This window comes from Pleurodeles waltl, chromosome 2_1, assembly GCF_031143425.1.
Source record: "Pleurodeles waltl isolate 20211129_DDA chromosome 2_1, aPleWal1.hap1.20221129, whole genome shotgun sequence".
Lineage (NCBI taxonomy): Eukaryota > Metazoa > Chordata > Amphibia > Caudata > Salamandridae > Pleurodeles > Pleurodeles waltl.
The window spans coordinates 371,158,273-371,174,550 of record NC_090438.1 but is presented as its reverse complement, the minus strand read 5'-3'; the positions used below and the strand labels follow the sequence as shown (position 1 = coordinate 371,174,550).

Genomic DNA, 16,278 nt, shown 5'->3' with positions numbered 1-16,278 from the left:
CGGTCAGTTTTGAACTTCTGCACATACTATACTGAGTAAGTGGTTTGCAAGGTATGAAAGTCTGCATGGATTTGAGCTTGCTGCAGGTAAATGTTTACTTTAATATCAGGGAAATCAACAGTAAACGGGCCCAGCAGAGCATAAATAGTCACAAAAACAGCCAAAAAACAGCCTACACACTGGCCTGTCAGACTCACTCATTGGGCACTGCCTCATTGCTCTCTAGGCCAGTCCGACCCTGGTCAAAGGAGATACATGCACGGTATTTGGCAGACTTTATTGAGGTTACGTGTTTTTTCCTAAATATTTGACGTGAGTGTTCAGCATGCGGCACAGTTCTGGCTACTCATAGATCTTCTCAGCTAGTCCTCCGGAATGATGGCAGGGGCCACATGCAACCACTTCCGTAAGTATACCGTAAGGCCATCATTCCGAGAACAGAGCAAACCCTAATTCAGTCTACAACCAGAGTTATCAGCGGTATCAGAATTGCATCCTTCATGATAATGGCACAGCCCACAAACCCCTCCAACATTTCACCTTGTAAAACCTGCCAACATACGTGGAACAAGAAGAATCCTAAACTGACGAATTACAACGGGAATCTGGTGTGTGCGCACAGATTCAGATTCCATCACTAATTTTCCTTTTCTGGTAATGCCATGCATTCCAACACATCACCTCAGAAACACCGGTTCGTGCTTCATCTGAAATTCCGGGAGCAGGAATACCAATGTGGTTTTCTTGGGCCATTCATTATAAAGACTTGAGTCTCCAAAAGTCTTTTTATGTTATGAAAACTTGCAGAAGTAAATATGTAACTGTGCAAACCTAACTACCTTGTAATGGAGAGCAGTATAATAATGGGGTGTATAGGAACCAGTGGGGAGAAAGAAAGGGGTAAGGGTTTAAGGGAGGGAGGCAGGCAGCTGTGCAAGACCTTCCAGGAGAAGGAGAGAAGGGTTCAGGAAGATGAACCAATAGAGCGAGATGTGTGGAGTAGGCCGGGCAATCCGAGTTACACTTTGAGATGTAGTTTGAAGAGCAGGGACGTGAGCTCTTTTCTGAAGCACAAAATGCAGGGTCTCTGGTCGATTTCCACTGGGATGGTGTTCTCGGTTACTGGGCACAGGTTGGCTAAAACGAGGATGCTTTTTTTAAATTTCTTGAATCTAGTGGTCTCCTCTCTGTGTAGGCCTATGATTCCGGGATCCCTTCTAAGTTCTTGACCTTTGCAGCTAGTATTGGTTTAGGGCCATCTTAAGGATTTTGGGGGGCCGGGACCAAAAGCATTTTGGGGGCCCCTGTTCGAAACAGCTTTGAATTGATGATCTAATTACAGCTCTTTTATGCCTTCGTTGGCCAGGTCCCAGCCACACTGTAAAAAACACTGTTTCAAATTCTAAATGTGTTTCGGACTTATATTTAGGGATAAAAATGTGTGTTGTCAATATTGTAATACAGCAGCAGCTCACTGATATTATTTCAAATAATTTCCGTGACCCTCTCCCGTTTCCAATAGGTGAGGTCCTATTTCGATCTAAACTACACTTTTTTATGGATGTTGCAGGGAGTTGAAAAACGTAAACACAACATTCTCAGCAAAATGCCTGTACAAACCTCCACAGATTACCTTTATTAAAAGTAAATTAAAGGAAAACATTGTTTCAGACCACCAATGTTTAAGTATTATTCAAGGCAGGACTGTCTGCAGAAGAGAGCCAGCTCTGTCAGGCCCCCCCTAGAAGGCTAGGGACCCTGGTCAAGAGCCCACTTTGCCCAGGCTTTAAAACGTCACTGTATTGGTTGTGCCTCTGCGACTGCATTGCAGATTGTGCAGTTGATCTTGAAAAGTCAATGCCACAAAAAGCTCTGAAAATGAATTAGATCTGTGCTGCTTGAAACTTGTGTCTGTCATTTACATGTGGCTGAAGTGTCACTGATGTTGCAGCCCTTGAGCTTTATAACATCAGACTCCTATTTTTTTAGGATCGAGCGCGCGCAAGTTCTCTGGACCATGTTGAAATCTCTCTGTGGGCTTCTAACCACACCCATGTCACTCCTGTCCCTTTCATTAGTTCGTGGGCTTCCCTTTTAAAAATCTATTAATTCCATTTGTGAAAGGCATAAATACGTCATGTTTTTACAGTGTTTAGCCCTCCACGAGCGTACCAGTAAACTACTGAAAACATAAGAGACTCTGGGGGTCATTCTGACCTCGGCGGTAAAAGTCGCTTACCGCCGGCCAGAAGGCCGCCATAACACCGCCGCGGCCGCGGTAAACCGCCACAGTCATTCTGACCCGCAACTGGCAAACCGCCAAAAACCCGACATCCACAAAAGTCCGCCACACCAAAGGTCAGCGGGAAACTGGCGATGACCAAACCTCCACCGTCACGCCAACAGAAATACGCCCATGCCATTCCGACCCACAAATCCCCGCAGCGGTCTTTCAACCGCGGTATTCCATTGGCAGTACACACTGCCGCGGTCAAAATACACACACCTTTACAAAACACTACCACATTGGATAATTCAAAATACACACACCTGAGACACATACACACACCACTCCCACACACCCAATTAAATATAAAACACACACCCACATCACCCACAAACCCCTACGACCACAATTGCGACTGAAGGACAGAGAGAGAGAGCACAGCATAGAGTACACCATCACACAGAGGCAAATCACAACATCACCCACACCACATCCACGCACAAAACACCATACACCACCACACTCACCACACTCTACAACACATATGCCACCCCTCACCTCATCCACACCACCCCTTGGCACCCCAAAGACACCCCAGGTTCTCTGATGCAGAACTCAGGGTCATGGTGGAGGAAATAGTTCGTGTAGAGCCCCAGCTCTTTGGGGCACAGGTGCAGCACACCACCATTGCCAGGAAGATGGAGCTATGGAGCAGAATAGTGGACAGGGTCAACGCTGTGGGACAGCATCCACGCAATCGGGACGACATCAGGAAGCGGTGGAACGACCTACGGGGGGAGGTGCGTTCCATGGTATCAAGGCACAACATTGCGGTGCAGAAGACTGGCGGCGGACCCCCACCTACTCCCCCAGAATTCACAGCATGGGAGGAGGAAGTCTTGCACATCCTGCATCCTGAGGGCCTCGCAGGAGTAGGCGGAGGAATGGACTCTGGTAAGTCAAATCTTCACTACTCCAATTCCCCCACCCCACCTGCATGCCAAATCATACCCCCACCCACATCCCCATCACACCAACTTCTTGCAAATGGCTCACCATCACACCCCACCCATCCCAAAACCTAGCCCTGCGTGCGTCCCCAAAGCATGGACATCCATCCCCAAAGCATGCCCACTGCACACACCCATCACCCCCACAAGCCACAGTCACAAAAGCCCCCACAAGGGAATGCCAGCACTGGGGGACACGGCCACCCACCCATTACACGAAATGCCACAAACAGAAGCAATAACCATACTCTTATACCCCTGCAGGACCCGAACGCCACCACACCACCACGGAGGGTCCAGAGATGTCCATCCCACCCCCAGAAGAGGCCCCCAGTGATGACAGCAGCTCTGTCTCCCTGGACCCTGATGACCAGCCCGGCCCATCGGGGACCTCGGGACAGTCGGTTCCCCCCAGACAGCCACAGGCTACACCAGACCTAACCCCCTCTGGGAACACCAGCACAGCTCCCACCCAGCGGGCCCATGCCTCTGTCTCCAGGACATGTCAATCAGCGGTGTGTGCACCACTACAGGGCACCCAGGTTGACCCACCACCCCAACAACAACAGGGACCTGGGGGCAGTGGTAGTGGGCACACCGTCCAGGGGACAGAGGCCCAGGGAAACAGGGGAACTGGGAGGGCTGCTGTGCGACAGGGGGGCGACAGGCCCAGGGAACCCACTCTCCACGAGGCCCTCTCCTCCATCATGGGAGCATACCACCACTCCCAGGAGACGATGGCGACAGTACTGGCCAGGTTCCAGGAGATCCAGGTCATGCAGGAGCAACAGTACATGGGGTTCAGAGAGGAAATGAGGAACATTAGTTCCGCAATGGGGACCATCGTCGTGGTCCTAACCCAGATAGTCACCACATTGCGGGACCATGTGGCACCACAAAGGGCCCCTGTCACTAGCCTGGACCAGGAACAGCCTACCACCTCCGCCGGCGCTAGTGGACAGGAGGCCCCCACACAACGACAGGCCACCAGAACCCCACCTCCTGCAGAAGAAGAACCACCCCGCAAGCGGAACCTGAGATCTCACAAGAAGACAGAGTAGGATTGCAAGACCCCCGCCAGCAAACGATAACCCCTGATGTCATCCCACTGTCCCACATTGTCACCCTGTCCAACCTTGAACTGCCCCTGCTCCATCCTTCCACAGGCATATGGACAATGCACCTGTGCGACTGAGAACTGGACTCTGCCATGGACATTACTCCACCATCACCCATCCCCGTTTTACAATCATGTTCCTTAAATTTAGCACTTGAATTAAATCACTTCTTGCACTAAAAAAATCTGGAGTTTGCTTGTATTTTGAACAAATGTATTAGACATAACGGTGCCAAAATGTTCAGTTACATTGTGATGACAACATACCACTGTCACACAGCTGTAGTCAATGGGCAAAGAAAGCAGAGGTCACGCAGTGGGGCCCACAGCTCTGAAAACGGAAGGGAAAGTCACAACTCAGTTAACAGGAACTGGGGGGAACTCAGACAGTAGAGAGGCAGGAGACTTTAAGTAAATGTAAAATGGCGTGGTTGATTCGTACCTGTGTGCTACTGAAAATACTGTTGTATCACTGTGTCGCTGTTGTCTGTGTCGTCCCCGTCATCCTCCTCCTCTTCACTCTCCACAGGCTCCACAGCTGCTACAACACCACCATCTGGACCATCCTCCTGCAGGAAAGGCACCTGGCGTCGCAAAGCCAGGTTGTAAAGCATACAGCAGGCCACGATGATATGGCACACCTTCTTTGGTGAGTACATTAGGGATCCCCCTGTCATATGCAGGCACCTAAACCTGGCCTTCAGGAGGCCGAAGGTTCTTTCTATAATCCTCCTAGTTCGCCCATGGGCCTCATTGTAACGTTCCTCTGCCCTTGTCCTGGGATTCCTCACTGGGGTCAGTAGCCACGACAGGTTGGGGTAACCAGAGTCACCTACTAGCCACACACGGTGTCTCTGTAGCTGTTCCATCACATAAGGGATGCTGCTATTTCGCATGATGTACGCGTCATGCACTGACCCAGGGAACTTGGCATTTACATGGGAGATGTACTGGTCAGCCAAACAGACCACCTGAACATTCATAGAATGATAACTTTTTCTGTTCCTGTACACCTGCTCACTTCCACTGGGGGGAACCAAGGCCACATGGGTCCCATCAATGGCACCAATGATGTTGGGGATATGTCCAAGGGCATAGAAATCACCCTTCACTGTAGCCAAATCTCCCACCTCAGGGAAAACAATGTAGCTCTGCATGTATTTCATCAGGGCAGACAACACTCTGGACAAAACCTTAGAAAACATAGGCTGAGACATCCCTGATGATATGGCCACTGTTGTTTGGAATGATCCACTTGCCAAAAAATGGAGTACTGACAGCACCTGCACCAGAGGGGGAATCCCTGTGGGTTGGCGAATGGGGGACATCAGGTCTGGCTCCAGCTGGGCACACAGTTCATGTATAGTGGCTCGGTGAAGTCTGTATGTCAGTATGACATGTCGTTCTTCCATTGTCGACAGGTCCACCAGCGGTCTGTACACGGGAACATTCCTCCATCTCCTCGCAAGTCCCAGCGGACGGTGCCTAGGAAGGACAACATGGAGCACAGAGTCAAGCAACCAACAGGTACGTAACCACAGCTTGCACAAAACACGATTCGCTATGCATTGAATGGCTTGTATGAGTGGCAATGCAAGGCCTAGGCCTGTGTGACGCAGTAGAAATTAAGCCATGTAGGCCCTTGAAATGGCGGCTGCCTGACCTGTGAAGTGGGACAATGGGATGTGAGGTCAATGCGCTGGCGTGGCACACCGTGGCGGTAGGCGGTCGAAGACCGCTGCGCAAAGCAGCATTGGTTAACATTGAACCCTATGGGTCTCAGGAGCCAATGACGATGTGCGCCGGCGGTCGCGGTACGCACCGCCGCGGGCGTGACCGCCATTTTCTACTTGCTTAATCACTCGAGACCTGATCATCCACAGGAGAGGACCTATACTGCAAGTGCTGCTGTGAACTCGGTCTGGAAGAGACAATGGCTGCTGCGACTGGGGAAAGGGCCCCTGCCTTCACATCTGAGGAATTGGATAAACTTGTTGATGGGGTCCTCCCCCATTATGCGCTACTCTACGGTCCTCCAGACCAACAGGTAAGTACACTGGGAGCACGTAGTATGGGCTATGCCTGTGTTGAGTGGGGTGGATGTAAGATGGTGGGGAGGGGAGCGAATGAGGAGTGCAACGCACGACAGATGAGAGCATGTGCCACATGGCAAGCTTGGGGATGGGGGGCCGCGCACATCGACCATGCAGAAAAGTGGTGATATTTATTTTTCAACCCTGTACATGTCACATAGGTCAGCGCCCATCAGAAGATTGACATTTGGCGTGCCATCGCCAAGGACGTCCGGGCCCTGGGGGTCCACAACAGACGGGGCACCCACTGCCGCAAGAGGTGGGAGGACATCCGCCGCAGGAGCAGAAAGACCGCCGAGGCTCTGATGGGGATGGCCTCCCAACGTAGGAGGGGTGCCAGTCGTCAATTGACCCCCCTGATGTCCCGGATCCTGGCGGTAGCCTACCCCGATTTGGATGGGCGCGTGAGGACATCACAGCAGACACAAGGGGGTGAGTATCAGCACATTCCGCTATATTAGCGCACAGTGGAGGCGTCTGGGTGGGGGAGGAGGGCTGTGGCTATCTCTAGGCCAGGGCGGTTTCTGTGGGCTAGGCCCCTTCATTAGACATGGCCCTGTGCCCCCGCCCCCACCTCTGTAGGGTGCTAAGTACAGCTATCCATGGCCCGGGCTCACCTATGTGTGCATTTGTCGTCCATACCCTTGTAGGCCAAGTCACTATCATTGAGTAGTGTACCCCGAGTGCGCGGCGTAGTGCAGGGGGCTTCTGTGTCTGTCCTCTCCGCCAACGGTGCCACCAATGCATGCACTCAATATGTCTTCCTTTCTTCTCCCCCCCCCTTTTTTTGGTTTTCCTGTTCATGTGTGCATTAGCATCATCAGGTGGAGGAGAAGTGGCATCGGCGCACGAGGGAGCTGCATCTCACATGGCCCCGGAGGGCCCTGCAACCGACTCCGAGTTAACCAGTGAGACAGAGGGCGAGGGGGGCTCCACAACGGGGACCCGTGGAGACGTCAGCGACACCGACACGTCCTCGGAAGGGAGCTCCCTTGTGGTGGCGGCAACATCCGTGCCCACCGCAACAACAGGTACAGCCACCACCCAGCGCACCAGCTCTTCCCTCCCAGCAGCCCCTCAGCTTTCGCCCCGTGCCCGCTCGGCCAGGAAGCCGGCCATCTCCTTCGCCCCTGGCACCTCAGGTCCTGCCCCAGTTACCCCTGCTGCCCTCAGTGCGGAGATCATTGACCTCCTCCAGACGCTCATTGTTGGGCAGTCTACCCTTTTGAATGCCATCCAGGGGGTAGAAAGGGAGGTGCATCGGAGCAATGCATACCTGGAGGGCATCCATTCGGGTCAGGCTGCCCATCAGAGATCGTTCAACGCTCTGGCCTCAGCACTGACGGCAGCAATTGTCCCTGTCTCTAGCCTCCCCCCTCCAACTTCCTCAACCCAGTCCCACTCCCCTGTTCCTCTGCCTATCCCAGACACACCTACAGACCAGCCTGCACACACATCAACACCCAAGGGCAGCTCATCCAGACATAAGCACCACAGATCACACAAGCATTCACCCAAGCAACATCCACATGCAGACATGCCAACAGCCACTGCCTCCTCTGTGTCCCCCTCCTCCTCGTCTCCCTCCTCCCTCCCTGTGATGTCTCCACTCACACCTGCATGCACACCACCATCAGCCAGTACGTCCATCACCAGCACACCAACCAGAACACTCCGCACACGTGCAGTCACCACCCCCACTACCATTTACACGTCCTCTGTGTCCTCTCCCAGTGTGTCTGTCACCCCCTCTTCCAAACCACACAAACGCAGGCAGCCACCCACCCAACAGCCATCCACCTCACGACAGCCTCCGTCACAAGCACCTGCACCCAAAGACAGCACACTTGACTCTCCTACAACCACATCCTCTTCCTCCACTCCCATACCCACTACAACTACCCGTCCCTGTCTTTCTAAATTGATTTTCCGTTCCAACCTTGACCTCTTTCCAACAACTGACCCACCCCCTCCATCTCGTAAGACTCCAACCAGCACCTCAGCCACCACAAGCCCTGCACCTACTCGGACCATCGTTCAGGGCTATTGGAGTCCACCAGCTCATAGGGCAGGAACATCGGCCAGCAGCAAGGGGACAGCCAGCCCACCCCCTGGGAAAAGAAGCAAAAAAGGGAAGGGCCGGCGCCACAGGCCTGAGACGGCTGCCCCCAAGGACACCAGCCTTGCACCGTCACCTGGCCCATCCACCAAGGGAGGCAAGGGCCCCAGAGATTCTACCAAGGAGGGCAAGGGCCCCAGAGATTCTTCCAAGGGAGGCAAGGGCCCCAGAGATTCTTCCAAGGAGGGCAAGGGCAGCAAGGCGAAGAAGTCCGGCAGCAGGCAAGCTGCCCAGGAGGGCCCCACCAGCCCCATTTGGGGTGTGACGGAGGACACCCACGGGCCCAGGAGTCCAGCACAGGAGGGCCCCGCAAGCGATAGGTCGGATGGCGACTGAGCGGGAATGATTGCCCAGATCTGGTTCCCTAGGAACACAAGAGAAGCACCGCTGAACAGGGCCCCGCCAAGAGAAGCACCGCTGAACAGGGCCCCGCCGTGAGAAGCACCGCTGAACAGGGCCCAGCCAAGAGAAGCACCGCTGAACAGGGCCCCGCCAAGAGAAGCACCGCTGAACAGGGCCCCGCCGTGAGAAGCACCGCTGAACAGGGCCACGCCAAGAGAAGCACCGCTGAACAGGGCCCCGCCGTCTCTCTGCACCGCTCCGCTGGACCCTTCATCTCAAGCACCGCTCCGCTGGGCCCTTCATCTCAAACACCGCTCCGCTGGGCCCCTCCTGTCAGGCACCGCTCCGCTGGGCCCCGCCGTCTCTGCACCGCTCCGCTGGGCCCCTCCTGTCAGGCACCGCTCCGCTGGGCCCCACCGTCTCAGCACCGCTCCGCTGGGCCCTTCATCTCAAGCACCGCTCCGCTGGGCCCCTCCTGTCACGCACCGCTCCGCTGGGCCCCGCCGTCTCTGCACCTCTCCGCTGGGCCCTTCATCTCAAGCACCGCTCCGCTGGGCCCTTCATCTCAAGCACCGCTCCGCTGGGCTCCTCCTGTCAGGCACCGCTCCGCTGGGCCCCGCCGTCTCTGCACCGCTCCGCTGGGCCCTTCATCTCAAGCACCGCTCCGCTGGGCCCCTCATCTCAAGCACCGCTCCGCTGGGCCCCTCCTGTCAGGCACCGCTCCGCTGGGCCCCGCCGTCTCTGCACCGCTCCGCTGGGCCCTTCATCTCAAGCACCGCTGGCCCATTGGCAGGGCCGGATCTGTGTCGGGTAGGGCTTCACGGAGCACTCTGGGCACCATGCCTCCTCTCCATAACCAGTGGAGTCTGTAATCCACCAGATGGACTGTGGCTTTGCACTCCCCAGGATGGTACAGTGGGCAATCCACCCACTGTAGAGACTTGAGAGACTGTGGCTTTGCACTCCCCAGGATGGTACAGTGGGCAATCCACCCACTGTAGAGACTTGAGAGACTGTGGCTTTGCACTCCCCAGGATGGTACAGTAGGCAACCCACCCACTGTAGAGACTTGAGAGACTGTGGCTTTGCACTCCCCAGGATGGTACATTGGGCAATCCACCCACTGTAGAGACTTGAGAGACTGTGGCTTTGCACTCCCCAGGATGGTACAGTGGGCATGGAGGCCCCTCGTGGATCTGGCGTCGTGGACTCATGTGGCTGAGGTGCCCCCCCTTCCCTTCCCCCTGAGGTGCCTGTGGTTTTATTATCTGATGCCCCAGCAGTGTTCTCTCCAATGGAATCGGGTCTCGTGTGTGGGCTTTGCCCATGTGTTTATGCACATTGGCCCACGAACAATGGCATGTAGCCAATATGTTTAATTCGGGTTCCATGCTGTCCAGATTCCTCGTGGAGTGTATAGAGGTGAGCGTTTTCCCGTTCGTGGTCTGTTTCCGCCGTGTTTTTATTGGCGGGGCTCCCGCCCCGGAAAAGGTGGCGGATTGGTGGGTCGTGATAGGGTGGGCGGTACATTGTCTGCCGCCTGTCTGTTGGCGGTGACCGCCGCGCTGTTTGTTTGCCCTGCCGTGGCGGTCGGAGTGTTAAAGTGGTGGGCTGTGTTGGCGGTTCCCGCCAGGGTCAGAATTCCATTTTTTTTACCGCCTGCCTGTTGGCGGGTTGGCCGCCGCTTTAACACCGACCGCCAGGGTCGGAATGACCCCCTCTGTGTTTTCAGCAGATTTCTGGGCTACTTTATCTCTTCATTTCCAGCGTAGCGCAATCATGCTGTGCAGAAGTCGAGCAATTTGCATGATATTGACCCTGTTACATGGATAATTGCACTTTTGCTGGTTACATGGATAATTGCACTTTTGCCGGTAACATGGATAATTGCACTTTTGGCGATAAGTTTCACTGCTAGCAAACTTCTGTTTCCTTTTCTGTGTATCCTTCACACTCATCGCAACCATCAGCTCGCATAGGTGAAACTGTTGTCAAGTTAGGAGTTTACAGCGCTAATAGCGCTAACGCGAGCAAACGCGAGACCCATTGCATTGCAAATGCTTCTTACCTTTGGTTTCCTGTAAGACGAGCGACTTCATGGCAACCTCGTAAATCCAGCACTGTAAATCAATTTAACAAAAGTAATATCATGTTTTTTCATATAGTGCTTAATAACGTTTTCCTTTTCAAAGTGCTTAAAATGAATAATGCAGATATTGGATTTTCATGCAAGAAGACATGGCGTGGTGGGCCCACCTCAACATAACTTGCAGGGAGCCCACTCAAGTTTCATTAAGCCACTGGAATCACAGTGGAGACAGAGGACACAAAGTGGCATCTGGCACATTAAATGAAGGGAAGGCAGCACTATGTATACTGTAAACCAATGAGATGTGGATGACGTAAAATGTGAACATGACGGAACTGAAGTGCTTCAGGGACCAGGTAAGACTCCACGGGTGCTGCCGAAACTGACTGGGCTGTCAGAGAGGTGAATCATCGCGTGAGCCAGGTGTGTGCACGCGCAACCTTTCAGGGCAAGAGGTTATCACTTCTTGCTGAGGCGGGTGATTCAAAATGATTAAAAAAAGTTTGTATTTACTAAAGGGAGTGCAGGGTGGTCTCTTGCAGATGAGGATACACCTGGGGGCTGGAGGAAAATAGGCGTGGAGTGTGTGAACATGAACACGAGTGTGTAAGCATTAATTAGTTGAATGCTATGTTATGTATCTTGTTCTGTTGCCATTGTGTAGTACCCAGCGGAATGTCTGCGAACTGAGGATTTTGGGGGAAAAGGTTGAAGGGCAATCTACGGTTTCTGCAAACAAGATAAAACGCCGTGTGTCTCAAGGTGGGAGATTCATTGTGTTTTAAATGACTGAAAAATACCTATGTGAAGCTGCCATCTGAAATGCAAATATTTACTAGGTGATGTTATCCTCTGCCCGTCCTAAAAGTTAAGCTAGAATGTGCAAAAATGCAACTCTCAGGTTATGCGTGTCCCTCCTCCTTGTTTAAATTGTTTGTTGCAGCTTCATAGGTAAGCTTTATTATCTATTTATAACGATACATCATTCTAATATAAATTGTAGTGTGAATGGATTGTATTCTAATTGCATGTATATAGCGCTTCCTACTCCAGACGAGTATTGTTAAACAAGTAGTGAACGTAATAGGTAATTATACAAAGAGATATGCAGGCTAGCCTTTGGGAAACTCTGGATCGGATTTTGTGTGCTCGGTGCAGCTCATATTCCTACAGGTTTGCATCGTCCAAATGAACTCTTTCTCTTCTACACAGAGTGGATTTTCAAAGCAGTGAGACAGCCCTATCCCTGAGGGCAAGAGGAGGATTCCCACTTCTTAATGACCTGCCTCGGCTCCAATTCACGCTTTGATACTGAGAGTTGTTGAAAAGAAGATTGCTGTTGTTTTTGAACAAGTTGCTTCTTGTATTTAATTATCCTTCATATAAACATTACGCTGCTGTAACTTCTGCTGGCAGCAATCCACTGTAAACACTAGTTTGCACTCCTACACCTGCTTCGGCACTGCAAAGCGTGAGAGGAAGCCCTTAATAACCACCAGCACATCCTACTGGAAATGTGAAGACATCTACAAACATTACTTATAAAGTTAAATAGAACTGTGACTTATAAGTTTAAGGGTCTATGATTAAAGAGTACACAAGTTTGGGGACATCACCTAATGCTGCCTAATCTGCTTTGCTTCACTCCACAATGAAGAGATATTATGTGGGTTTAAGGGCACGTCTCTTACCCTACAGCTTTAATTGTAGCATAATAAATTGCGATCCAAACAAGCAGGGAATATAGCTCCTTGGGCTACGGGCTTACTGCAGAGATCTGTGTGTGACTTTCACTTTCAGACAACAACAGCTCTGACTGACGTCGCTATCCTGTATTTGATACACCTGGGTAATAGTAACACAAGTTGCAATTTGCATGTCAAGTGGCAGGTTGTGGGCAGGAGAACCTGCACGGTAGAGAACTTCAGTGTTAGTGGTGAAAAGGTTTATGGAAACAGTGGGGTTTAGATTTGCACTTACTTGGGAAGTGCATGTAGTCCTTTAACACCATTTCTACTCTGAATGCACAGCCATCACCCCTCTCCAGTGAGTATTGTGAGTCCTCATCCTGCATGATGGCGCTGTGTGTCTGTGAGTTTGGACGAGGATGGGTATGGGGATAATTTAGAAGAAACAGTAGGAGGCAGTTGCAATATAAAATCTCATTATGTGTCTACCCAAGATCTTCTAATTTGACACCAACGCCCAAGCTTTGACAGATTCCTGTGACCATCTTGGTCATCATGGTTGAGTTTATGCTGATACAGAAATGTTGGAGTTTGGAAGATGCACTGTACCCTTCGGTAAAAAAAACAGTATATCCAATGCAATCCAAAGACCCAAATAGGGGGATAATTTAGACCCACATTTTATGTCCTTCTCTCAATGGAGCACTGACTGAAAAATTACGCGCTTCTTTCCACTAAGGATAAAAATAGCATGTTGGACCTGGCCCTTTCTACAGGCTCATCCCCAAATTTTTGCTTTCCTCCTCCTATTTTTTCTGAGTTCTTTTTTGTTGTGGACTTTACCACTGCTAACCAGCTAAAGGGCTTGTGCTGTCCCCCTAGAGCATGGTAATATGGGCATATACCCAATTGGCATATTTAAATAACTTGGGGCCAGGGAAGGGGATTCTTTGCACTTCAAAGCCACTGTCTAGAAGCTTCTCGCACTTTCCAGAACAGGCACCAAAGTATAAATACTAGACTTCAGACACCACCATTTCTATACACGTCTGGACCTGTGGATATTTTATCAGGAAGGAGAACTACTCTGCTGCTGGAGGGCTGCCACTCTGCTAGGCTGCTGTTTTGCTGGACTCCTGTTTTGCTGTGCTGATCTATGCCTGCTGCCTACTTGCCTGGGAGTGAGAAGGACTGGACCTGCATCTCTTTATCCCAAAACCCACAGTGACTCCAAGGGCTAGTTGGCTGGCCTCCTGATCTGAAGTGTCAGGTAAAGAAAAGACTTCCAACCACCCTGCTTCTGGACTGTGCTCACTGTGAGTCTACCCTGCCAAGTGGTGCCACTCCAGTCCTGGATCCTTGGATGTGGGCCTGAGGTGCTTTGATTAAGCGGAACTGATGCATTCTCTGCTGTGGGAGCAGTGCAAAAGCATTGCCACTGCTGCATGGAGAAAATCAATGCATCACCTCAACTGTGTGGGTCAGAACCAGCACAACATGCATTCTCTGCTGTGGGAGCAGTACAAAAGCATTGCCACTGTTGGATAGAGAAAATCAATTCACCACCTCAACTGTGTAGGTCTGAACCAGTGCAACCAGACCCACATCACCGCTGTATCTTGCAGGTCGAACCGACACTGTGATTTATTTTCTCACTCAAGGTCCTCACATCACACTGTTGATGGTGGACTTGACAATAACGCCACAACTCCTCATCTCTGCCCAACACATCCTCGAAGTTGATGCGTCAGGAACTCGCACCGCAGCCTCATCACATCTCGGAACTGATGCATTGATTGTGTGGAGAAAATTGATGCATCCCCTCCACTGTGTGGTTCGGAACTGACACACTGCTTTGGCCTAAGCTGCTTTGTTCCGCGAGCCCAACTGGGTCCCTGTAGCCAGGCTGTACTCCATCGTGGTTGTTCTGAACGTTTGACTTTGTCCTAGTCCAGTGACACCAGATATTTCTGGTTGGCACTTCTTAGTTCTAAGCATGATTTTACAGTTTAATCTTTGAAAACTCATAACTCAAGTTCTGTTCGTTTGATTTTTTTTGTCGTTTTGGTCTTGGTTTATTTATTGAAATACATTTTTTGTTCTAGCTTGGTGTGGGATCCTTTTTGTGTGATGGTTCACTGTTTTACAGTTTGAAGTGTTGCATAAATACTTTACACATTGGCTTCAATTAAGCCTGACTGCTCTGTGCCAAACTGCCAGGACGTTAGGCACAGGTTAATTTGGGGGTTGATTGTGCCTTACCTTGATTAGGATTGTGGCTGTTGCTTGACTGGGGCTTACACCCCAGCTAACCAACCACCCAATTTCTAATATAGCACAACACCAGAATTAGCACAAGTTGTCAGCCAATGGTATTATCAGTGGCACCTGTAACAAAAAAAAACTGGTCAATGTGACACTACGCAAGTGCTACAGTGCAAAGACAAGCTAGCAGTATCTAACATATGATTTGTACACCTCCCAGTACAAAGTCTTATATAAAGGCACCCACAGACTGGTCAGATGTAGAATGTGTGCTTTAGTTTAAATCACAAATGTTACATATGTCAGGCGATACAGCGATTGACCTAATGGTTGTACCTGCTTTCACTTAGCTGAATGATTAGGCTCAAATAAGTAGATCTGATTTTGTGCCTGAGGTTTTACACTGTTACACCCCAGACATGCCCCTTTGCATAAATTATCAGGCAGCTGTCACAAAGTTTTTTGTGCCCTGTGCCAGGGGCAACTTTCAGTACAAAATATCTTTTGTGTGTGGAAGTTGATTATCAGTGGTTCCACAAGGAGCCTATATTTGTATCCTTCATTGGCCACCGCCATTAAGTTAGAAGGGGTCCTGCTCTACACTAATTTTCCTGGCCAAGTCTTTTGTGCAAAGCATGGCAGACCTGGAGAAGGGAAATCAAAAATGGTGCCCAAGCATAGAGAGAGAGGACCAGTTTTTTGCCTCCCAGAATCAAATCCCAGCTTTATGTGTGTGGGGGGGGTAGTTTATGAGAAATAAAAAAAACACTGAGCGGGCTGTCATAAGTTTGCCACCCACTCAGCATTTCTTTCGGACCAAAGTGCCACTGTGTCAGCAAAATTACTTTTGCCAGAAATTAACTGCGAATACAGTGGTTAACACTTAATTGGGTGAGTGGTCTGCCACAGAGTGAAGAGAGGCAGGCTTCTGCGTCCGTAACAGCCTAGGAAAAACACCCACAGGGGTTAAATAAGCCACATACATCTGATTCACGAACATACAGGATAAAGTAAAGCCAGTAGTGGTAGACATGTTTGATGGGAAGGAGCTAGATGGGGTATGCATAAGCCTCGAGAGCTCAATCATCGACCTAGAGCGCAACTGAATTCTCGGTCAATGACACACATAGCAAGAGACACTACTGAACGGGCAACACAGCCATAAAATCTTAAATTGGTTTGGGTTAAACAAGGATAAAACCTAGGTCCAGATTTAAGTGGGCTAATGCCTCCTTGCGGCACATTAGCTTATTTTTTTTGTATGTTAATATGGCCCAACGAGGCAAAAATCACCACACCAGTTTTACAAAGTGGAGCAATGCATGCAT

At 50.9% G+C, this 16,278-nt stretch overlaps 1 long non-coding RNA gene across 1 annotated transcript in view; it reads right to left on the bottom strand.

The window, feature by feature from the left end:
• The window catches only part of LOC138258877 (uncharacterized), a 157,648-nt gene extending 146,619 nt beyond the window's left edge, over positions 1–11,029 (bottom strand). Inside the window, exon 1 of the long non-coding RNA XR_011198594.1 lies at positions 10,977–11,029. This is a non-coding gene — a long non-coding RNA (uncharacterized lncRNA). The remainder of the gene's footprint in view (positions 1–10,976) is intronic.
• Positions 11,030–16,278: the final 5,249 nt, after the last annotated feature.